The 26,302-nt window shown below is 40.9% G+C and overlaps 1 protein-coding gene and 1 pseudogene across 2 annotated transcripts in view; both read right to left on the bottom strand.

Moving 5' to 3' along the window:
* LOC103331566 (UPF0481 protein At3g47200-like) overlaps positions 1-26,302 on the bottom strand; it is a 78,151-nt gene that overhangs the window by 50,209 nt on the left and 1,640 nt on the right. The gene's annotated exons all lie outside the window — the stretch shown is intronic.
* LOC148917169 (UPF0481 protein At3g47200-like) lies at positions 20,167-26,225 on the bottom strand (annotated as a pseudogene). Its single transcript, XR_016127342.1, has 2 exons — positions 26,107-26,225; positions 20,167-21,714 (listed from the first exon to the last, which is right to left on the bottom strand). The product of XR_016127342.1 is annotated as a UPF0481 protein At3g47200-like (transcript).

The raw sequence follows: 26,302 nt of genomic DNA, 5'->3' as shown, positions 1-26,302 counted from the left end.
TGGCAAGGTTGACAAGTTGAGCCTTGATGAGATTGGGGGTGAAGAGGAACTTGAGTAAACTCGTCCACGGCAAGGACCTTCACCTTACCCTCTCGATTGCGGATCTCGCTTGTGTGGCGCTCGGTTGCTTCAATTTACATGCATAAAGAAACAGGAAACATAATTAAAACTCCTGAGAGACAATACACTCTAGAAGGCCTACCGAATGGTACGATGGCCTACCGACTATTTGGAAGGTAGTGGGAATGTGGAAACGGACGGGATGTCCCGAGGGCGATTCTCAATCACCGGACGAAGCACCGCTGTTTCCTCCACATCTTACGGGAGGTTGGCACGACACTAACAAAATGGCCGCGCTCGGTAGCCTTGAGGCAATTAGCCTGAACTCAACCCCTGTGGTCGGCAGACTTCGACTTTGTGACACTGCAGATGGGAGAACTGTTCGACGAAGGCGCTCCCTCGCCACCATGCCGAAGGCCGTGACCACTCCCATTAACGCTACCCAAAAGTTGGGGTTGAACTGGCTGGGAGCATAGCCTATTTGCGCCAAGATTCTCTAAACGGCAGGCTGCGCAATGAAGCCTCACCCCTGCGTATACGTCCGTGAAAAAGATGACTTCGCTATCCTTCGACTTGCTTAGAGATTCTTTTGGCGTTGGGATCCTCATCCCTACCAAATCTGGTATGAAATACTCAGCGCGATATTTCGCGATCTCCCTCTCGGTAATCCCGTTGGGCTCCAAATAATCTACGCCGAATAGGTGCTCCTTCGGAACTCCCATTGGCACCCTAGGATTGCTGGGATAGACTATCGATACCCGTGCCGAGAAGATGGTTCGCAATCGACTCTCCACGGGCAGAGGTGGAGGCCTCGATCGGTGACTAGCGCCGCCTCCTATGCAAGGTCTGACCAACGTGGCGACCGTCCGCTATAGACAATAGCCAACAGCATACCGGTGCAATCCATTAGCCTCTTCCCGATGCCGTGTAAAGGAACGGGGGCCTTCACCGAGTATCTCAACATCGGTATCACTTGTCCCCGCATCGGGCCTACCGCTTCACCGCCGGAGTCAAAGAGACCGTCCGATGACTCCCCACCGAACGATCGTGCTCACGCTCGGAAAATGACTCCTATCGACATCTACAAAAACAAGGAAAAAGAAAACTAAGGCTCATGCCGAATACTAGCCTACGACCCCTACATCACTACCTATGGCGACTAGACTACCGAACGGAACCCTATGGTCAGTCCTAGTTCAAGCCAAGGAAGGACGTAACAGTTGTTAAGGGCGAGAGTAAATTGAGGGTGCCGAACGGTACCTTAAATCAAACTCTAGAAGAGGACCACGAACTGTAGCTTCGATCGTCTTGACGAAAATCGCGTTTCTTACCGCTCGCAACGCCGAAATCTCCTGGTTATCGTTAGCCCGTGTCGGAAATCGCTTCGAATGCCAGAAGTTCTCATCGGAAATCGCCTCAACAGAGCTCTCGCTTCTCACAAAATGCAAAGTGATTTCGTCTCCGGGGTTACCCTTATTTATAGGGAGAATGGTCGCAACGGTACACCTCGAAAAACCAAACGGTGCATTAATGCACCGCGCATCATGATTACTCTTGCCACGTGTCGCTCATCCTATGGGGGACTGACGGCACTCGAGGCACGGAAGACGGCGCCCAGATGTCTCTTCACACGTCAACTCGACGCGACCTTCTGACTTCCCCGACGTCAGCCTCTAAATGAACAAGAACGGAAGGGCCAAAGTTGAGCCCCTCCACCAATTGGATTACCGAACCGTAGGACAACATTTCCTTCCGAAGACAACTTCAAGTCCCCTTCCGAGAACTCGCGCAAGAGAACTTGGGGGACTCCTGTTTATACCAAAATGAACAGCCAATGAGCATCAGACACGTGGACCAAACTAAAGCTATGGAAACCTTCGGCACCTAGCTTCAGTACCGTTCCTACCGATTGCCCGATTAGGGCAACTTCACCCCTAGGGACATGTGGTAGTCCCACAATTGAAGTCCACAGTCCCACATCGAAACTCTAAACAAATTGCACACCTCCCAAGGCCTATAAAAGAGGACAACTATCTCAGCTTGGAGGTAATCAATCAGAACTTACAGCATACGGCCTATTGATCTGTAGTTCAATCTTACCAAATCCGTACTTACTTAAGCATCGGAGAGCCTTCGGCCGGTACCACACACTGTGCCCTAGGTCTTACCGAGCGTTTGCTATCTTGCAGATCGAACGCCCTACCGAGGCCCAGAGCATACCGAAGGCCCAACATCTCTAAGTTGTGCGGGAAAGTGCCGAACCATTTTTCTGCGTCAACATACTCCATTCCTGGGGGAATTTCCCTGACTATAATCTTCAAAGAACTCACATGTAAGCTTAAGAAATGTAGGTTCAGGTTCGTCTTGTTTGCCACTCTGATCTATAGAAATAGTATGCTCACGGGGACTTGTCGAGCAGGAGCTGTACTGCTGGTTGTCCCTGCTGGATTCATTTCCTTTTTTATTTTGTTCTTGTGACACTGGGAAGACTGCAGGCATGGCAAACTTATACGATTCCAGAAGAAAATAAGGAAGCTGGTTTTCAAACAGTATCAGTTCGTGCTCTACAGTTTTCCTCAACCATTCTGATCTCAAAATGTAATCATCATTACGGTCTTCAAATTTCAATAAAAAGAGCTGGATGATGAAGCAGGCATCAACTAAAATTACGCCCTCGCGAAGCTCAGTAGTCCCTGCATAATGGTGAAGAATTTCCTGTTTACACTCTCTGATGAAGTCTTTCAGTTCGTACTCCTCCTTCGTACATCGTTCACAAAAATTCTCATAATACATTTTCTTATAGGTCTCCATGTCCTTGAGTTCTGGTTTGCCATGGTGGAAAGGGCCTATTGAAACTGGTTTGCCATGGTGGAAAGGGCCTATTGAAAGTAGTTGAGGAGTGTATGCTGCTTCGTTTGCTTTGCGGACTTTCTTGGGAACCTTGTAGATGCACCACTTGCCAGGCTCGGATTTTTGTTCACTCCTCGCCTCGGTACTGGACCTAATTTCAGCCGGCACGCTCCTTGATGCAATGCGGGTCCTATTGAAAAAATATTAGCTGTAACAATATATACACATTTTTATTTTATGTAGCAGAAGAAGTGACTTTAAGATATATACATATATTTTTATGGTATAGCAGAAGAAGTGACTTGTAGATTAATTGCTGCTAAAAGCCGACACCATTGAAACCATATATAACAATCGTCGCCATTCTAACTAGGCTTTCAAGTTTTTTTTTTTTTGGTTGGAAAAATTGTGTTTTGTTTTGTTTTGATTATTTTATCCATTATTTTATCCGTACACTTAAAAGGTTGACTATTTTATTGAGCAGTAAACTTTAGGGCCTTGGTAAGCTTGTTAAGTAAAAATGGAAAAAAAGGTCTTGTTCCCACTAATTGTGGTCTTGTCATTCCAACGACACCACGTTTGCATCTAAAGTTGGTCTCCCTAGCATATACACATAAACAGTTTAAGCACATAATAGTGTGCAATTATTCCAATTTCTGACTAATACATAAAGAATTAAAATTTATGTGGAACGCACGCAAAAACCTCCTATGGCACAACCGACGCACAAGACCGGAGGTGTAGTTAAAGAAATCAATGAGCACATTATGGGTAAAAAGTTTTCAATTTGACTATTTTTTTATATAATAATGGTCCTTGATTCGAACCTAAAATGGAATACTTTGGATCACAAGAGTATGTTGTCGTCGTTGTGGGGAGTGAAAAAACAATATAAAAAAAGGCAAATGACTTGTGATGGGAAGCCCTCAGCCAAGGCGACCGCCTACGGCCTTCAATTTATATAAATTTCTATTATGCCTACCTACCATGTCACTATATATAAAAACAACTTTACATATAAACATTATATTATGCCCAATAATTCAATCCAAAATTAAGAAGAGCTTACCTCGAAAAAAAAAACCCCACTTATTTAGTAACTTCATAGTCTAAGCCAATTAACATAATTGAATAAAATTAAGAAATGAAATCCATTGAGCCCAATATCACATGTTTGACTCTGAAAAAGAAACTTCCTGACGACAAACGCTTTTTCACTTTACCAATTCTTTCTAAATGATTCAATGAAGGCTAAAGTCTTAATTTTTAACTGGTATGATTGATGATTTCTTTTAGTTTTGAATTTCATGCTTTGTTTTATGGGAAATTAGTGTAGAATTTTCATTTTCAGTCAAGATTCACAACTTTGAAGATTTTTTGGTGTGTATGTGTAAGTAAATATGTATTATTATACTAGAATTTGAGTAAAGTTTGTTTATCTCTTTCTTATTGTGTACAATGTGAATTACATATTGTCTTTTTTTCTTTATTCCATGTTACAGTCTCCTTTTTTTTTTTTTTTTTTTTAAATATATAAATAAATTTTAAAAATTATACCAAAGTTAGGAAGGGGAGAAACTCATACACGCATATACCATGGGGGCTTGAACCCAGGACCACTTGAGAGCACACCAAACACTTGAGCCAATCCAACTATCACCTCATTGGTGTTATAGTCTTTATTTTGAGTTCTTTGTTGAAACAAAAAAATTAATGTATTAAAAAAATTGGGATTTATGTTCTAATACGTCCAGCAAGCCTTAAATTAGAGGGGAAGGTAGTGTGTAACAACCCGGTCCTAAATAAATTGGTGAATATTAATTTATTCAGATAAAAGGACAATTTTGCCCCTAGAATATTTTGTGAGGTTTAGAGTTGACTTTTTGATCGGGATGGAATGTGGAAAGGTCAATAATACCGTTGCGTAGAGCGCGGTGAGATGAGTCCGTAGACACGTAGTGGGCTCGAATCGGAGTTGGGACGAGAGAGATACGATCAAAATACCCTCAGTGGCATAATCGTAAATATTTCGAAATGGATTTTTAATAAAATCTGAAAACTCTCTCTCTCTCTCTCTCGGGGGTGCTCTTCTCTCCTCCGTGCGACAGCCGTCGCCTCCTCCTCGCAACTCCGCCACCGCCACGGATGCGACGGGACCGTGCCAAAATGACCGGCTCGGCCGGTGTCATGACCCGCCCTTCCCGACATCGGCCGCCGCCTAGTTGCCGTAAATGCGAGTTTTGGCGGTTTTAGCGAAACTTCGTGGCTCGATCTCCCTCCTCCGCCACCGCTTCGGTGATTGAGGTATGGATTTCCACCTATTTTCGAGCTCGGCTGCTGTTGGTAGAAATTGATCAATTTGTAGTGTAGGCAACTCGATTTACGAATTGGATTTGGCCGGTTTTGCGATCGCGATTCCGGCCACTTCCGGTCAGTTTTTGGGGTACGTCCAAGAACAAAAGTGACTCCAAATTAGGTGTATTACTTGGGGTAGGAGTCTTGGCTCTCGATTTGGAAGTTTTCCGGCGATGCGATATCGCTTTGGACACCCACGCGCTGCGGTGGCGGCGCGTGGGCACTTTAGTTGAGGGGCATTTTGTCCCAATGCGATCCTCTCGATGTCACGAGCGCGTAGGTGTACTCGAATTTCAATTTGGATACCGTTAGGGTTCCGAACAGATATCGCATATTGCGTATTTTTCTGGGTTCGCTAGGTTTGGACCGTTGGATGGTCCTGAGGTTGTAATATGTTGATCTAGGCATTACTAGGATCGTATAGGATTCGACGGATCGTAAAACGGAGTCCCGGATACTCTGGATAAGCCAACCCTAGGGTTAGGGTTTTAGTAACCGTCCGATCGTCCGATCATGAGCGATCTGACCGTCCGATCCGGATCACACTTGCAAGACGTGTGTCCTAGACCTTGTAGGACCTATAGGAACTGTCGGATCGGAATTTGAAGGTCGTGGACCCGAGGGCCCGTTTGTACGGTGATAATTGGGGGTTTATCGGATGTTATATCTTGGGGTTGAGGTTGATGCAATAGTGGAGTATATTTAAATATATATTATTATTTTGATAAAAGATGCTTGAGGGCACTATAAGTGCCACCCTGTGAATTGTCGTTGAGGTGCTTATATATATATATTTTTGTATGTATTTATAAAGGTATGAAAAGAGTATAGATTGTCAGTTTGCAGTGCTTTACGCACTATCTTAAATACCTCCTCGGTTATGGGTTTTATGTTTGAGATTTATTTTTGACCAGGCCTGTCGGAGTTTGTCCAGGCCCTTCGAATATCTTCTTGATACGATGCCTTGGAAAGGAAGTGTTAATGTTTCAATGTGTTTTTATCTGATTTAGAATTATGATAGATCCAAAAGGTATAGAGGTTTGGAACAATTGAATTAAGGAAGAAAATATCATTTTATAATGTTGTGATAAGGGTTACGACCTCCACCATCATAACCTTCCCTGGTTACTATTCATACACGTGCCGTGTTTCGGGCGTGTGGGCTTTCTTGGTTACGGATCCTGGAATTGTGGGATGCCGAGAATATTATGATATGGTTTGGATATGTTGAAATACGGGGCATCCTTGATGAGATGTTGCCGTGGACCCTGAGGGGTGGTAGTCTGCGCGTAGGATCACAGCGTCTGGTCTTGACCGTGTCGTCCGTGACGTCGGCTGAGAGTTAGTCCCCAGTTGGACGGCTCGTTCCCTAGCCACATGGTGAATTGAGGAATGGCTCTGCCATGTGGACTAGTCAAACGATCCCCAGTTGGATTGTTTTCCCTAGTACATGATGTACATCATCATATGTACCTCCCCTGATCTGCATTTGGTTACGAACATTGGATACTTTTGGAGTTATTAGAACTCAGTGACATCCTTGAGGGGATGTTGCTTTGTGGACCCTGGATTTGGGGTAGTCTGCGCGCGTAGGACGGTATTTCAGCGTACATGCTTTGACTGTGTCGGCTGTATGTGCTGGTTGAGAGTTAGTCCCCTGCTGGATGGCTCGCTCCCTAGCCGCATGGTGAATTGAGGAATGGCTCGCCATGTTGACTAGTCAAACAATCCCTGAATTGGATTGTTTTTCCCCTGGTACGTGATGATGGTGAGAGGTAGGTGTGCTTATTTATATATGTTTATACGTGGATTTGTTTCTGGGTTTATATATAAGTTTATTCGTAAGGTTGTGCTTTGTGATTACCCTACATTGTTATGCATGGTCTGAGTCTCGGATTGGGGAGTAATGGGTGGCAACATACGCCTTGGATAGGGTATGGTTGCAGGTTGATTTGATATAAAGGAAGAGTTTGAGAATGTGTTCTTTGTGTTTAGTGGGAAATTGATCGGTGATAAATGTGAAATGCATTTGTTGGTTCTGCTTTAATTAATTGTATATTATCGGAGATGTGACCGTTGATATGAAAGAACTACGTGTGGCTTGATCCCTCAGTAAGGGTACGTAGGCAGCCTGAAGTAACTAAGCCGCGGGTTAAACTCTAATGATGTGTTTTGTTGAGTGTGATGCGGACCTTGTTGTTGGTCCTGAAACTCGTTTGAAATCGAGGTATGTTTAAATTTTTGTTCATACTCCCGGTTGGCTAAGAGAGGGTTGTGTAGGTGCACTATTGATTAAAGTGTCAATTATAATGGGTTGAGGCCCTGGAATAAATGGTGATAATTTATAGATGATAAGTGATGCATGTTAAAACCTCACCTGCTGGATTAGGGAAAGTTAGTGGTGAGTTTTGCTTTCGGCAATTATAAGTGTGTTTGAGCTTATTCTTGCCATGTGTAAGGAAAGTGTCATCTAAAGACTTTGTTGGCAGCTCTTTTTCGGAATATTTGAAGGTCGGAGGCCTTGTATGAAATTATTTTGTGCGTGCTGCCGGTTGGGTCATAAAACTCTGTTTTATGCAGGTAGAAATTTTGGGAAATGTTCAATTTACAGGGGAGACTCAGTCGAATTTTCGGCAGAAAATCTCATGCCCTTACTCCTTTTGAAGAAGGAGGTTACCATTTTAAGGAGTGAACCCGGCATGGGTATGATGTCGGGGTCTCCGCAGGATTCATCTCGGGTTATGTGAAAATTCGGGGCGGGTCCTGTCATAGTGTTCATGAGTTCCCTAGCCAGATGATATGTGGAACAAAAGGTTGAAGAATTTTTAGAAATATAGCAATCTGGTAAAAAGCAACTGGTTGTTTTCAGGCAGATTCTTCAGTGATGGTTGTTGTATAAAAACGAGCAGCCGGTCGTGTTCGAAAACAGGTCGGTTCATGTTTAGGGTGCGATTTTGAAGCACCTCTTCACTCATGTGGTGTGCCTTTTGATGCCTAAGTGTTTGAATTATGTATATCAACATTAGAAACACTTCATATACATGATTTAAACATAAAGACACATTCTTTCATGAAGAGAAGTGCCCCCATTGGCACCTCTTGATAAAGAGGTACAATTCAAGCGATGTATAGTTTCTGAATTTGTAGTTAGACCAATTCAGAAAAAACATCATATACATCAACAAAGATATGTATATAATCCAAGAAAGATAAAAGTTCAACCCTAATTATTCTCCATCTAGTTTCACAAAAGTAAAAACCTCTAGAGGTTATTTTCTGTAGATTTAGCCTCTAGGAATCTTGAATACCCATGTTACAATTCTAAAGTGTGTTTGAGGTTGTCTTTGGTTGTGCAAGACATTGACAACATATAGTTTAGGCTACGTTTTGTTGTATCCACCAAGCTTATTTGCTTAATCCCTTGGTGTAACATCCCACAGAAACCCACCATGAATACTCACTATGTTTGATGGAATATACTTAGGCTCAAGCATTGTCCCCTCGATTCTTTTAGTCTGACGTCAATGAAAGAGTATATGAATTGAAATTCTTTGTGCTTTTAGTTCAAAAATTGATAGATCACTTACGCAGCAAGCCGTTTGATAGTATCTTTTCAGATATCGGCTATAGATGAGTGAATCATAGATCTGACCACCTTAATCACTCAATCCAAGCTCATTTTCTTAAATCCCACCATGGTGGATGCCAGTGGAACTCAATGTTCCAACTGAAATAAATTTTTGAAAGGCCACTTGAAAGGCGACATGAAAGGCCTAAGTATCAACCTTAAGATGGTTTCAAACATGCATATATTTAAAACACCAAATAGGCCATTTAATGGAAAACGCACCGGCCATATAAGGCCTTAAATTCCCACATTGGATTATTTTCAAAGCCACGGATCATCCTAACCTTGGCTTCATTACTGTTTTTCCTTATGCCATCTCATGTCCGTGGCAGTATGCGTCGATATATGCAAGTGCTGCAAAATAGGTTTCAGGGGCAGATAACGCATGACTTTTTGTGGGATTTTAGTCGTTCTATTTTGAGATGTCATTTTGAACCTCGACTCATTGCATATATGATAGACCCGCCTGAATTTCTCGAAACCCGGACGAATCTCGTTGAATTCTAACATCACCCCGATGTCGGGCCCACTCACTAAAATCAGAACCACCTTTTCCAAAAAGGGGTAAGGTACGAGGCTTCTGTCGAAATTTCGTGAATCTCCTAATTTGAACAATTCCCAAAAATTTCAACCTGCATAAAACACATTTAATATCCCAACAGGCAGCACGCACAATATAATTTCATGCAATTCACATAAACGGCCTCCGGCCTTTAACTATTCCGTAACCAAACTACCAACAAAGCTTTTAAGCCAAATAATACTTTAAATAAGGCAATTACTAAGCATAAACATAATTATGAAAGTTGGATGCAAATTTACATCCCAACTTCAACATACAAGGTTTTAACCTCCTAACACAATCACATCTCGTTCTCACCCAAATTTCTGGACCAACGACAAGGTCCGCACCACATTCAATAAAACACATAAGGTTTAACCCGGCTGCACCTAGGCATTACCCTAGGCTGCCTACATACCCTTACTAAGGGATCAAGCCACACGTAGTTCTTTCAACAACAATCCTGGTCTCAACAACATACAAATCATTATAGCCATACAAATTCATACATTCTAGAATTTATTCAATTCCCTTTTTAATTTAAATCACAAATCACCAAACACAATCTTTTTCAAACATCTCTCTAAATAATCACATAATCTCCCCATACGCCGGAACATCCAATGCCACGTATGGGGTCTGTCAACTCGCTAGAAAATCCTATACCACGTGTGACCTATCATCTCATATTACATAATCTTCCCATATGCCGGAACATCCAACGCCACGTATGGGGTCTGTCCTCACGCCGGAAAATCCTACGCCACGTATGACCTAGCCATCATATCACATAATCTCCCCATACGCCGGAACATCCAACGCCACGTATGGGGTCTGTCTCAACGCCGGAAAATCCTACGCCACGCGCGACCTAACAATCACGTATCACATAATCTCCCCATATGCCGAAACATCCAACGCCACGATGGGGTCTGTCAACACACCAAAAAATCCAACGCCACGTGTGACCTCTCATCTCATATCACATAATCCCCCCATACGCCAGAACATCCAACGCCACGTATGGGGACTGTCAACACGCCGGAAAATCCAACGCCACATGTGACCTCTCATCTCATATCGTAGGATGGTGCTTACAGTGGAATCAAACATCTTAATAACTTTATAATATATAAATATTAATTTTCAATATTTCATAAACCTCAACCATAATATAACATCCGATAATCCCCCAAGAATAATATCCTAATCCCACATACACAATATAAGTCAACTAACAATCAAGACCTGTCTCTACGGTCATTTTAATTCTCCTGGGAAGGTAAAACTACCTCGGGAGTCTCACGGTCAACCCATGGTCAAACTACCCATCATTGGTCAAACGGGCCGCCGGGGCCCACGACCTCCAAATTTCGATCCGAAGCTTCCTATATGCTCTACAAGGTTTAGGATACACATTCTGCAAGTTTGGTCTGGATCAGACGGTCGGATTGCTCGCGATTGCACGATCGGACGGTTATTATAAACCTAACCCTAGGGTTGGCATTTCTGGAGTATCCGGGACTCCGTTTTATGATCCGTTGAATCCTACACGATCCTAAGAATGTCTAGATTAACATATATTAAATTCAAGACTATCCAACGGTTCAAACCTATCGAACCCGGATAACGCACAATATGCGATGTTCGATCGACGATCAAACGATATCCAAATTTATATCCGAGCACACCATCGTGCTCGGAATGACAAGAGGGTGCCCAGAGCGATTCCGGCGGTTGGAAAAACTCCAAATCGCCGGGTAAAACTTATACCTACATGATCAGCACCTAGAGTGGAGCAACTTTTGTTCTTAGACCTACCCCAAAAAGTCAACGGAAGTGGCCGGAATCGGAGGCCGAAAACCGGACAAACTTCCATCGCTTAATTGACCTCCAAAACGCAGAAATTTCTCAAATCTAACACTACTAGAAGCAATAACAGCTCGAGAGGTTCCAAAATCCATACCTGGATCGTCGAAAATGGTGGCCGGAAGTGGGAGAACGAGCGGCCGAACGTTTTGACAAAAACGGCTGGTTTTCTGCAATTTCCGGCCAGACAGTGGACGGCGGCGATTGGGAACGGCGGGAAAGGAAGAGGAGATCGTGGCGGTTCGAATGGGTCCCACCTCGTGGCCGGTGGTGGTCTGTGGTGGCGACAGTGGCTCTTGGAAGCCACGATCGGGAAGAAAAAAAAGCGAATGGGGAAGTGTTGAGAGTTAAGCTGCATACTAGTCTTGAATCAAGCTGCAAATGTTAATCCTGCAGATTAATGACAGTGAAGAGGATGAAGAAATCGAAGGAGCTGAAGAACTTTCCTTTTATAGTAATAGCTATAGGATATGTACAACGGCTGTCATTCTTAGCTGTCTTAGTCCTTTCTGCTATAACAATTTCTAGCCTAGGTGTAAGAATCGTAGCCTCCAATGACCTTGAATGGCTGGAGATGAGTCCTTGTGTCCTAGTTTTTAGGATATGTTTTTTTGGCAGCTTGTGTCATGCATATAGTGTGTTTTTGGCTCTGATGCAATACATGAAAAATAGACTGAATCATTCTCATTCTCTCTGAGCTTTTCTCTACTTTGCATACGTTGCTTACAAAAGGTTTTATTTGTTATGTAAATCAGTCACTAAAACCAGCAAGCTAAATACCAAATTCTAACATGGTATCAGAGCTCCTGGTTTGATTTCAAAGAAGGAGCGTGAGCTGTGAGAAAGGGGGTTTTCCTGAAATCTCTATAAGGGATAAAGGTTGCTCTTTTATTGTGTCGTTCACTGAGACTCACATCAAAATGGTGGGATCAGTTCTGCAGTGGAGATTTACGAACTCCACAGATTCAATGGTTCAAACTATGATTTTTGGTCAGTAAAAAAGGAGACTATCCTCATAGCATATGATTTATGGGATGCAGTGGAGATTGGAATACAACCACAGCCGATTATTGAGCAAGAAGCAGGCTCTGAAGGCACTGGAGATGAAGAGAGTGAGGCTGAGGAAATTCCAGTGGAAGCACCTACTATCTCCAGAGAAGATAAGATCAAAAATGCCAAGGCTTTGAGTCTTATTCAAGGAGCACTAACAGATGAACTCTTTCCACGCATCAGAAATGAGAAGACTGCAAAAGGTGCCTGGGAAATTCTAAGAAGAGAGTTCATAGGAGATAAAATGGTAAGAGCTGTGAAATTACAAGCTATTAGAGCTTATTTTGAATATTTGAGAATGAATGATGTTGAATCTCTGGATGACTACTTGGCTCGATTTTTTGAAATTGTAAACAACCTGAAATCTCTAGGAGAAGATGTAACAGAGAAAAGGATTGTTCAAAAATTGTTGATGAGTCTAAGTAGGAGGTACAAGTCCATAGTGTCAATCATTGAAGAAACCAGAGACCTTGACACTATTAGAGTTGAAGAAATTCTTGCATCTGTCAAAGTCTATGATAAGAGAGAGGATCTACATGATGAAAGGGATAAATTGGCAGGAACTGAGAAAGCTTTTAGTAGTCTTAGAGTTGGAAATAATCAAGCTTCTGGAGCTAACAAAAGTTCTCAGGGAAAGCAAAATAAAAAATGGCAAGGACAGAACAAAAGGGGCTCAAATTGGCCTCAAGGTGGAAACTTTAACAACAATAATGGCTCAAATTGGAATAATGGCTCTGGAGGGAATTGGAACAACAGTTTCAATTCACAAAACAAGCAAGGAAGTAGCAGTCAGGGAGGTGTGAAACCATAGTGCCAAGTCTGTCAGAAGTTTCATTTTGGTGTGTGCAGGCACAAAGGCAAACCTAGATGTGGAAAATGCAATAGGTTTGGTCATTTAACTAAGGACTGGACAATGGCAAACAAGTTGCAAACTGTGCAAAGGAGGAAGAGGTAACCACAGGAACAATGTTCTATGCTTGTCATGCAAGTTCAATTGCATCAAGCAAGTCTGTGTGGTTTGTTGACAGTGCTTGCAGTAACCACATGACCTCTCAAGAGTCCTTGTTGATCAATCTTGATAGATTAGTGACCTGCAAAGTGAAAATGGGCACTGGTGATCTTGTTCAAGCCACAGGAAAAGGGACACTTGTAGTTGAGACAAGAAAAGGGAGAAGATATATAAATGAGGTGTTGTTAGTCCCTGGTCTAGATGAGAATTTGTTGAGTATAGGACAAATGATGGAGCATGGGTACTACATTCTGTTTGGAGGAAACTATGCATTAATATGTGATGACAGCAGTCTTGACAATGTTGTTGCCAAAGTAGCAATGGCTGGAAATAGATGGTTTCCATTGTCTATGGAATCTATCTGCTCAATGGGAATGAAAGCAGAAGTACAAGAAGATCCATGGATTTGGCATAGAAGATTGGGGCATTTGAATTTTGCAAGCACGAAAAAAATGCAGCAAACACAAATGGTGTTAGGCTTACCTGATTTCTTAGAAAAAGAAGGAGTATGTGAAGGCTGTGTGTATGGTAAAAGCCACAGAGAACCATTTGAGAATGAGAAGCCTTGGAGACCTAAGAATCCACTTGAGTTGATACACACGGATGTATGTGGTCCAATGCAAAATGAGTCCATTGGAGGAAATAGATACTTCATCACATTCATTGATGACTATTTAAGAATGTGCTGGGTATATTTTCTCAAAAACAAGTCAAGTGTGATAAGTGTGTTTAAAAAGTTCAAAGCATTTGTTGAGCTACAAAGTGGATTCAATTTAAAGAAACTAAGAAGTGACAGAGGTGGAGAATACACTTCACATGAATTCCTTGAGTATTGTAGTGATCTTGGCATGGAGAGGCAATTGACTATTGCCTACTCACCTCAGCAAAATGGGATTGCTGAAAGAAGAAACAGAACCATTTGTGAAATGGCAAGATCCATGATGACTGAGAAGAAAATTCCTGTAAAGTTCTGGGCTGAAGCAGTTGGTATGCTGTGTATCTGCAAAACAGTGTTATACCATTTCAGTTACAAAACTCCATTTGAAGCTTTTACAGGAAGAAAACCAAGTGTAAAACACCTGAGAGTGTTTGGAAGTATCTATTGCAGTCACATTCCATCAAACCATAGACAGAAGTTTGATGACAAAGCAAGCAAAGGAATTTTTATGGGTTATGGCAGCTGTGAGAAGGGTTACAGGATCTATAATCTTCAAACTGAGAAGATCATACTCTCTAGAAGTGTTGTTTTTGATGAGAACAAATCCTGGAATTGGGAAAGCAAGCAAGATGAAACTATCCATGTGCCTCTCATCTTTGAAAATGGAAGTTTTGAGATAACTGAAATAGAAGAAACCTCTCATGAAACTCACAGCATTGCTTCACCCAATCTGAATGAATTAATCTCAGATGATGAACATGTCTCTGAAAGCAATGGCAGTGGTACCAGTCAAGGGTCAACTCTAAGCAATACACCAGTAAAGCTGAAAAGTTTGGAGGACATTTATGCAAGATGTCACATGACCATTATTGAACCTAAAACTTATTATGAAGCTGTTGAAGACAAAGCATGGAAGGAAGCAATGGATGCTGAGATTGAAACTATTGAAAAGAATGGAACTTGGGAGCTAGTGGAAAGGGCTACAGATAAACCAGTCATAGGAGTCAAATGGGTGTTCAAAACCAAGCTGAACCTTGATGGAACGGTTCAAAAACACAAGGCTAGGCTTGTAGCTAAAGGGTATGCTCAGAAACCTGGTATTGATTATAATGAAACCTTTGCCCCGGTGGCAAGGTTAGATACAATTAGAACTTTGATTGCACTTGGAGCACAAAAGGGTTGGAAGTTGTTCCAATTAGATGTTAAGTTAGCCTTCTTGAATGGAGTACTTGAGGAAGTGGTTTATACTGAGCAACCAGTGAAAACAGCAAGTCATAAGGTCTATAAATTGAAGAAGGCTCTCTATGGTTTGAAGCAGGCTCCTAGAGCCTGGTACAGTGAAATTGACACCTATCTAACTAGCTGCAATTTTAAAAGAAGCACCAGTGAGGCCACCTTATATACCAAAACTGATGAAGAAGGAAAACTGATCATTGTCTCTATATATGTTGATGATATAGTTTATACTGGAAACAGTAATGCTTTGCTCAGTGAGTTTAAAAGGGACATGATGCAGAAGTATGAAATGATTGATTTAGGACTCCTACATCATTTCTTGGGAATGGGAGTTCCACAAACTGAAAATGGGGTGTTTATTCATCAAACTGAAAATGTGAAGTTTGGTCTCGAGGATTGTAAGTCAGTAACAATTCCTCTACCCACTGGTGAGAAACTAAAGAAAATTGATGGAAGTCAGTTGGCTGATGAAGGGTTGTTTAGAAAAATTGTTGGCAGCCTGTTGTATCTGACTCGCAACCAGGCCTGATATAATGTTTGCAGCCAGTTTGTTATCAAGATTCATGCACAGCCCCACAAAGAAGCACATGGGAATTGCTAAAAGGGTTCTTAGATACATTCAAGGCACTCTCAGCTATGGCATTGAATTTACAAGGGACAAGAATGTTGTTCTAATTGGTTTTTGTGACTCTGATTGGGCTGGCAGTGAAGATGACAGTAGAAGCACATCTGGATATGCATTCAGTTTTGGTAGTGGAGTTTTTTCATGGGCTTCAGTCAAGCAAAACACAGTTGCATTGTCAACTACAGAAGTAGAATACATCTCAGCAGAATGAGGCAACTGCTCAAGCTATTTGGCTAAGGTTTGTGTTGGATGATTTTGGTGAAATGCAACCTGATGCAACACCATTTTTTTGTGACAACATGTCAGCAATATCAATGGTAAAAAACCCTGTTTTCCATCAGAAAACAAGGCACATAAACCAAAGGTATCATTTCATAAGGGAAGCTTTACATGAAGGGGTGATTGACATGAGATTCTGCATAAGTGAAGAACAGTTGGCAGATATTTTTACAAAAGCTCTGCCCAAAGATCGATTCAATTACTTGAGGTTGAAGCTTGGAGTTAAACCAGTAGGTAGCTTAGGAGAGGCTGTTGAGAGTTAAGTTGCATACTAGTCTTGAATCAAGCTGCAGATGTTAATCCTGCAGATTGACAGTGAAGAGGATGAAGAAATCGAAGGAGCTGAAGAATTTTCCTTTTATAGTAATAGCTGTTATAGGATATGTACAAGGGCTAGTTTTCTTACTATTTTGAGAAACTCTACAGCTGTCATTCTTAGCTTAGGTGTAAGAATCGTAGCCTCCAATGACCTTGAATGGCTGGAGATGAGTCCTTGTGTCCTAGTTTTTAGGACATGTTTTTTTGGTAGCTTGTGTCATGCATATAGTGTGTTTTTGGCTCTGATGCAATACATGAAAAATAGACTGAATCATTCTCATTCTCTTTGAGCTTTTCTCTACTCTGCATACGTTGCTTACAAAAGGTTTTATTTGTTCTGTAAACAGTCACTAAAACCAGCAAGCTAAATACCAAATTCTAACAGGAAGGGGCTGCGTGCGGGGAGAGAGAGAGAGAGAGCTGAGGGCTTTTTTGACTTTTACCAACCCTTCTTGCAATATTTACGATTATGCCACTGGGGGTATTTTGATCGTATCTCTCTCGTTACAACTTCGATTCGAGCCCACTACGTGTCTATGAACTCATCTCGCCGTGCTCTACACAATGGTACAGTCGAAATTCCCAAATTTCTTCCCAATAAAAAAGTCAACTTTAAAACTAATAAAATATTCTGGGGGCAAAATGGTCTTTTATCATGTTTAATTAAAAATTAAAAATTTATTTAGGACCGGGTCGTTACAATATAGGGCATATATCCAACGTTTTATGCTCTTTGTAGAATAACATGCAATTGTTTTTGCAACCGTGAATTTTTTCATAACCTAATCCAAGACCATTCAACACCTTCTGCGCATGTTTATGGTCTTTCGGCAAACAATTGCCCATCGGAAGCATTCTCTTGAAAACTCCCAAAAAGTAATCGAAACACAGGTTCGACATACGATACTTTATTTTTCCGTGCATTAGCTCCACAATGGTCGTGAGAATGGAAAAGCTCTCGCACCCCAGGTATAACTCTTGGTTGGCATTTTTTAACAATTTTTCATATTGTTCAAACTCTGCACTGTCTATTGGTGTAGGCACGTCATCTTCCCCTTCCTAATTGATGTTGGTTGGGGGTATTTTGATCGTATCTCTCTCGTTACAACTTCGATTCGAGCCCACTACGTGTCTATGAACTCATCTCGCCGTGCTCTACACAATGGTACAGTCGAAATTCCCAAATTTCTTCCCAATAAAAAAGTCAACTTTAAAACTAATAAAATATTCTGGGGGCAAAATGGTCTTTTATCATGTTTAATTAAAAATTAAAAATTTATTTAGGACCGGGTCGTTACAATATAGGGCATATATCCAACGTTTTATGCTCTTTGTAGAATAACATGCAATTGTTTTTGCAACCGTGAATTTTTTCATAACCTAATCCAAGACCATTCAACACCTTCTGCACATGTTTATGGTCTTTCGGCAAACAATTGCCCATCGGAAGCATTCTCTTGAAAACTCCCAAAAAGTAATCGAAACACAGGTTCGACATACGATACTTTATTTTTCCGTGCATTAGCTCCACAATGGTCGTGAGAATGGAAAAGCTCTCGCACCCCAGGTATAACTCTTGGTTGGCATTTTTTTAACAATTTTTCATATTGTTCAAACTCTGCACTGTCTATTGGTGTAGGCACGTCATCTTCCCCTTCCTAATTGATGTTGGTCGATGCAAATTGAAAAGCATCCCGTATAATGTCCATAACTTGATCATTAGGATCCACAATAGGTTCAACATTGTCCACTCTTGTGGCATTTGAAGATGAAGCATGGTCTAATTGTTCCCCGTGAAGGTTCCAAATACTATATGTCTCAATCATTCCATTCCTTACTAAATGAAATCCAACATTTTCAATTGTCACCCACAACGTGTTGTTACACCTCCTACAAGGACAACGGATTCTAGTTGCACCCAGGTCGTGTGTACGTGCAAACTCAATAAAATCCTTAATTTCATCCAAGTATTCGTTTACGCATCTATTCGGGTTATGTATCCATCTCCTGCTTATAATTTCTGGAACCACAATCACAACACAACAATCACAACAACTTCATACGAAGTCATAATGTCACCTTATGCCTCTGGTAAGGGCCGTATCCCATTCGGGAATGCATAGTCATGTCACGTAATGTACGGCTACATGAGATTAGATTTCGACGTAGATGAATTTCAGCAGCATCTCAATACAGTTCTTGAGGTGTACCGTAGGTATAAATACCTACGTACCACCCGAAGAACGTACATAGATAACACCGAAATCTCCACAATCGAAACCTAATCATGTAGCCGTACATTACGTGACATAACTATGCATTCCCAAACTGTCCAAATAATGGGACAATTCAAGAATTAATTGGACCGCAGTCATATGCTTTACGCATCCATGCATGAAATCCAACTAATCTCGAACAGGAAACTAAGTGTTACTAAACATAAAAATAAAAATATGAAGTTAATTTCAATTAACTTTGTACATCACAACACATTGTGCTACGTCATGCACAATTTAACAACATAATATAAATATAACTTCACAAAAAAAAAAAAAAAACATAACAAACTTTAACATAATATAATTAATTTAATATTTTTAATATATAAAACGAATAAAATACCTTCTCAATCGTTCTCCACCAATCGCTAATTACAAATATCTCTAACGATAACGAAATTAATAGCGTTAATACGTATTTACATGAATACTTTTAAACTAACAAAAAAAAAACTTACCCAATGAACGTATTGAATTCCCAGCGGAGGTAGCGGCAGAGAGAGAGGCAAAATGCTTTTTTTTTTTTTGCATTCTGCCTCTGCAATGGCAGAATTCTAATATGAAGAAGAAGGACTTTGCGTGATGAAACCTTGATTTTGTCGCGCAAACTGCCGCTGCGAAAAACCACTTTTCCATCGCACAAGCACGTGTCGTGTCAACATCACACTTTTGCGCGACGCATGATTTTGTTCGTTGCGCAAAAACAATTTTTCGTCGCGCAAAATCAATCTTCCGTCGTGCAAGACTATATCGACATCAAACTTTACGCGACGAAGACTATTTCTGTCCTGCAAGCCTTTGCGTTAAAAAAAAAAAAATCCCACACAAGTTTTGGCGCCAAAAAAAAAAAATTCCCACGTTTTCTTATACGACGATAAATCATGTCATCGCGCTAAGTTGTCTTTTGCGACGAAACCGCTGCGTCGCACAAGTTTTGCTGCCAAATAACAGAACCCATTGTTTTCTGTCCACCTTTACGGACGAAGTGTCCAACCGTCGCACTAGGTTATCTTACGTGAAGATTTTTGTCGTCACGCAAGTGTTTGACGCGAAAAAAAAACCCCTTGGTTTTTCTTCCTCACTTTGCGCGACAAAGGAATCTTCTGTCGCGCTAAGACATTTTGCGCGACGAAGAATTTGGTCGCACAAGTTTTTGGTGGTTTGCACGACGAATATTTTTTTCCATCGCTATAGTGCATTTTGCGCGACGAATTTGTGTTCGTTGCACAAAATGTCGTCGCACAAATAGTAAAACGTAGTAGTTCATAATGGTTTACAAAGTAGATGAACAACTTTAGTACAAAATTGAAAACTAAATAGGTCAGTTTGATATAAATTGAAGATTACAAGTTCATATTGCTCCAAATTAAAATTAGGCATACCAGAACTAATTAGTAACTCAAACTTAATGTTGAAGATATAACACTAACCAACTTATTGTCCAGTTCATCACTTGAAGTGAAGACTGAAATTAATATGCTGTCTATTTACTAAGATTACGAATCGAACAAGCTTAAATCTTACGACATGAGAGACTTAATTGTTCCAACGACTGAGAAAAGCAGGACAACAACTCCAAGTACAGTTGAACTGCTTGTCCAAAGATCCTTGAAGTAAACTCGTTTGAGGTTTGCCAGACTTCGGTTCACTTTACTGTTCTCGTAGTGCGTATTTAGCTTTTCACAGATATCAGAATAGAAGGATTTATCCTCCTTAATCTGCTCACAGAGTGAATTAACCAGCTTCATAACTGCTTTGTTGCTGCCTAGCAAGTTAACGATAATTTGTTTCTCAACCAGCAAATCCACATCTTCCACGGTATCGACAAGCTGATCCATCAGCAAAAAGTAACTGCAGATACGAGGCTCGTGCGGGTACAAAATCTGCTCCAAGGCCATGACATTCGAATGAGACATTCTGTCTCATACTTCACGCAAAACTGTGTAAGCTTCAGCTTCATATTTCCAAAACATTGCAATTTGAACTTCCATTTTTGGGCCTCATCACTGTCTTGTTCTATGACGTAGTGTACAGTACCTTCATCAAGTCGCTTGAACTTCACCCCTGCTGCCGTCAGCTTTCTTATGTCGTATTTACTTTTTACGGGGACACCATTATCTATAGAGATCTTGATTTCTTCTGTAGGCTCTGTAGGCTTTGGCGGTGGACAGAGAAAATACCTTACCAAATCAGTGAAATGTTTCGGTTTCACTTTGGATTTTCCCTTACTGTAATCTTTAAAGAACTTCCAGGTAAGTTCAAGAAATGTACGAGGTTTGGCTGTTTTGACACTGTGATCTACAGAAGTAGGATGATCACAGGGACCTGTTGTTAAGGAGCTGTACTGCTGGTTGTCCCTGCTCGATTCATTTCCTTCCACTTTTGGTTCTTGTGACTCTGGGAAAGAGACTGCAGGCATGGCAAACTCATACAGCTCTTCCAGAAGAAAATAAGGAAGCTGGTTTTCAAACAGTATCAGTTCGTGCTCTACAGCTTTCCTCAACCATTCTGATCTCAAAATGTAATCATTAGTATGTTTTTCAAAGTTCAATAAAAAGAGCTGGATGATGAAGCAGGCATCAACTAAAATTACGTTGTCGTCAAGCTCAGTGTCAGTGATCCCTGCATAACAGTGAAGAATGTCCTTTTTACTCTTTCTGATGAAGCCTTTCAGTTCGTCCTTCGTCTTCGTACATCGTTCACAAAAATTCTCATAATACATTTTCTTATAGGTCTCCATGTCCTTGAGTTCTGGTTTGCCATGGTGCAAAGGGCCTATTGAAAGTAGTTGAGGAGTGTATGCTGCTTCGTTTGTTTTGCGGAGTTTCTTGGGAACCCTGTAGATGCACCACCTCTTAGGCTGGGGCTCATCGGATTTTTGTTCACTCCTGCCCCTGGTACTGGACATCATTTCAGCAGGCTTGCTCGCCGGGGTCCTATTGAAAGAATATTAGCTGTAACAATATATACACAATTTTTTTTTTTTTTATGTAGCAGAAGAAATGACTTTAAGATATATACATATTTTTATGGTATAGCAGAAGTGACTTTAAGATTAATTGCTGCTAAAAGCCGACACCATTGAGACAATATATAACAATCCTCGCCATTCTAACTATACCTTCAATTTGTTTGTTTGTTTTTTTTTGGTTGGAAAAATTGTGTTTTATTTTGATTTGATAATTTTATCCGTGCACTTAAAGGTTGACTACTTTATTGAGCAGTAAACTTTAGGGCCTTGGTAAGCTTGTTAAGTAAAAATGAAAAAAAGAAGGTATTGTTCCAACAAATTGTGGTCTAGTCATTCCAACGACACCACGTTTGCACCTAAAAACATATATACACATAAACAGTTTAAGCACATAATAGTGTGCAATTATTCCAATTTTTTATTTTCCCACCGTTTACTAATACATAAGGAATTAAAATTTATGTGGGACGCACGTAACAGCCTCCTATGGCACAACCGACACACAAGACTGGAGGAAATTAGCACAGCGATACGGCTTCAGGATTTTCTAAAAGCCCAAGAAAGTTCGGAGAAGAAAACCACAAGCACCAAGTCAACCGCCCCTCCACATTGGCTACGGCCGCTGCAAGGCTTGCTCAAAGCCAACGTTGACAGTGCACGGAGGGTAGATGGTACTGAGGAGGGGTCAGAGTAGTTGTGCGAGACTGCAGTGGTTTTTTTGTAGCTGGTTTTGCCTTGAAGGTCGACAATGTTTTTTCTGCCGTACAGGTGGAAGCTATTGCAGCTAGAGCTGGACCTATTTTGTGAAGGAAAGGGGTCTTACATATATTGTTTTTGAGAGTGATGTCTCTAGATCGTGATGGCTCTCAAGAATTATTCTATTGATAGGTCTTTGATTGGCCAAATTATGGAAGATATGACAGGACCCGCCCCGAATTTCCCGGAACCCGAGATGAATCTGTGAAACCCCGACATCACCCGATGTCGGGCCCACTCACTAGACTATAACCTCCTTTTCAAAAGGAGTAGAGTCTGAGACTTTTTGCGAAAATTCGCAGAGTCTCTCTGTAAATTGAACATTCCCTAAATGTTCAACCTGCATAAAACACAATTTAATAACACCAACTGGCAGCATGCACAATATAACAACATGCAGTTATTGTAACATCCCACATCGACCAACGGAGAGGGGGTGATGTACCTTATATGTACATGCCCGCCTCCATCTAGCACGAGGCCTTTTGGGAGCTCATTGGCTTTGGAGTCATGGGAACTCCAAAGTTAAGCGAGTTGGGGGCTAGAGCAATCCCAGGATGGATGATCCATTGGGAAGTTACTCATGAGCTCTCAAAAACAAAACTGTGAGGGCAGAGAGGGGGGCCCAAAGCGGACAATATCGTGTTACGGTGGAGCCGATCCTGGGATGTGACAAGATAACAAGAGGCTTTTGTCACATATCACTGGGCCAAGATCAACCACCCAAGTTCGGCACAATGCTGTTTCGAGCTCTAAAAGGACGACAATTCCCATGGTTTCAGTTGTAGTTTTCGTCGACTTCGGCGTCTATTGACATCGATCCAAGTATGGATTTCGATCCTCTCCTCATGCTCTTGCTGATTGTGTACATGGTTTGGGTTGATTTTGAGATTTGAGAGTTTCATTTATACATCCTTAGAGGCTGGCGGTTTTGACCGTGTTTTGGGCACTTCCAACCACTTTTTGGCAGGGGTCCAAGAACTAAAAATGCTTCTTTAGTTGTGCTTGAACTGTGGTTATAGGTATTGCCCGATGATTTGGACTGGAAATTCTCTTAAGCCATCCACCTCTGCCATCAACGAGTGGCGGAGCGTGGACCATCTTGTGGCGGCCATTGTGTTCTAAAATCTTCCCCACAGCGTCCCGAGCATGAGGAATACTTGGATTTGAAGTTAGTCACCGTTTGACTATCGAACATATATTGCACCTATTATGAGATATATGGGTTTGATAGGTTCAGACCGTTCAATCGGTTCCAATTTCAATTACGTTGTTCCCTGTACCTCTAGGATCTTGTAAAAACTTGCGAATCGAGAATCGTAGTCTCAGATACTCTTAGTCAATGATTATAGGGTTATGCGAACCGATTGCCGTCCGATTGTGCGATTGGCTTAGATCCGGCTGCTCGATCGAGACCAAATCTTTGAGACTTATTTAGTAGATTTTGTTGGACCTATAGAAACTTTCGATCGGAAATCGGAGGTCGTGGGCCTCACCGGCCCAGTTGACCAATATGAAAAGTTTGGCTGCCCGGTTAACCATGAGTCTTCTGAGACTGTCTCATCATTTGGGAAGTACTAAAATGACGTTATAAACCTTCTTAAAAGGTGTGCATACTTTGAGACCCGGAAACTATAATTTTGAGTTAAAGTTTGTTGTGGGGTACTTTTATTAACTAAATCCGTTTGTCCTCTCAAATAGGTATTCATTCTTAGCATACTCCACAGGAAGGGCCCTCTCACAATTAAGCAGCATTGGGCTTGTTGTGAGTGGACATTTGTTAAATGAGCATTGTTTTTCAAATATGGAATTGCTTGTATAAATGTGATTTATTGGAAATTGGTTTATTTTGGGTTAATGAGGTTATGGGATTTTATTATTAGACTAGTCTCGGCTTTTACAATGTGATATGGAATTTATAGGGAGTATTATTATTATTATTATTATTATTATTAAAGTATACAGATTTGAGTTTCGGACTATGGTGATTTTATTATTCCCTGACCCAGTCACCTACTCTTGTCTCCCTTTTATAGGCTTTGTGAGCTTACTTCCCCACACACGTGCACTCTAGTATCAAGCTGGTCAGGCCTGCTCCTTCGGCTTCTAGGTGGTCATTTCCTTTGGTCGTTTTGCCTCCCAACTGAGATGACATGACGTCTTCATTCAATGTAGGGGCAGGCAAGGTCTAAAATATCGGGAGTTTCGGAAATATCGGTGGTCCAAAAACATGGATATATCGATGAAAATATCGAGAAAATATCGATATCGATAAAAATTGAATAAAAATCACGGAAATTATGAGAAAAACTTGGAAATTTTTATTGAAACTTTAGAGGATGTTTACTTAGTCAATTGTCTATTATTTTATCACAAAAAATTGGAAGGAAATGCATGGCATAGTGGGTTTGAGTGATTTAAGTTGATTATGTAGCGACCTGACAAATACTGTGACTTTAGAAAATATGTAGTAATTAATAAAAGAAAATTAAACACACCATAATTTTTTAGTTATAATAATGTACTTCAATATATTACACTTGATACATATGATAAAATATATGAGCTTAACCAAAAAAACAAAGATAAAATGTATGAGTAACTTAGTACCACATAGAAAGAATTCCTATTAAAATTCAAACTACTACTCCATTATAAAATAATAAATAACATTAAATATATGCTTAAATTTATTCTTAGGGAATTTTTTTAATATGGAAATTTATCTTAGATAATATTAGGTTGCAAACAATTTTTAAAGACCTTATAAATATTACAAGTTGATGGTATATACACAAACTCAGCCACAACTGAGAGTTGCTTGCCATCGAGTGTTATCGCGCGCTAGTGCTTGGGCTATGTTGTATTGCAGCGGCTTGGGCTTTGTGTTAGGTAATGACAGTGTAGTGGGCTAGGTGCTTGGGCTTGTGAAACTTTGTAATTCATACAAGTTTGCATGTGAAAGTGATAAACTTGTACCACTACCTCTCCACGTGCCAAATTATAGCCTTGCTTAGCATGACATGTATGTATCGGCTAGGCTTCTTTTATAGCATGATAGTGCATTGGTCTTTAAAATATGCATGGGCTTTTCTTGATATTTTTTGGGCCTTAACAAAAGGTAAATTCTAAACTTCTTCCTCACTTGGTAATACCCTAGAGATTATTACACACACACACACACACGGGGACACACAGCTCTTACCTACTCGGCTCCCACGCTACACATCTCTCCTGTAGAGAATTATCTCTGTCCTTTCAGTATTATCTTAATATTCCAAGACCATTTTACTGACTTAGGCATCAGAGGGCCCTTAGTCACCACCACATCTATAGTTCTCCGTTGATCGCCATTTGTCTTGTAGGGAGACTAGCAAGGGAACGGTCTAGAGAGAAAATTTATCCGCGAATATTTTTCCGTGAGAAATTTGTGCAAACATGGTGTACTTAATTAATTTTATGTTTTAATTAAAATATTTAAGTGTACTTAGATTATAGAATGTACTCAGTTAATTTTAGAATTCATTTAACAGCACTCTAAATTATAAGTCTTGAACGATTGGTAAAATGAAAACCCTATTTGTTTGTGTAAAAAGCATACCTGGAGTTCCGAGACCTGATCTGAACCCCCTTCACAAATGGACGGTTAGACTTTGAACTGGACTCCACAGTGTTCTCTTTTGTCCTTTTTTGGTTCCTTGTTGCTTCCATTGATTTGTCTGCAAGGTAACCACATACAGCTTTGATAAGACAGACTTCAAATGGCTCTGCCTAGTTTTACAAACTAATAACATCGC

This window comes from Prunus mume, linkage group LG5, assembly GCF_029339155.1.
Source record: "Prunus mume cultivar Tortuosa linkage group LG5, ASM2933915v1, whole genome shotgun sequence".
Classification (NCBI taxonomy): Eukaryota; Viridiplantae; Streptophyta; class Magnoliopsida; order Rosales; family Rosaceae; genus Prunus; species Prunus mume.
This window is presented reverse-complemented; position numbering and strand designations above follow the sequence as displayed.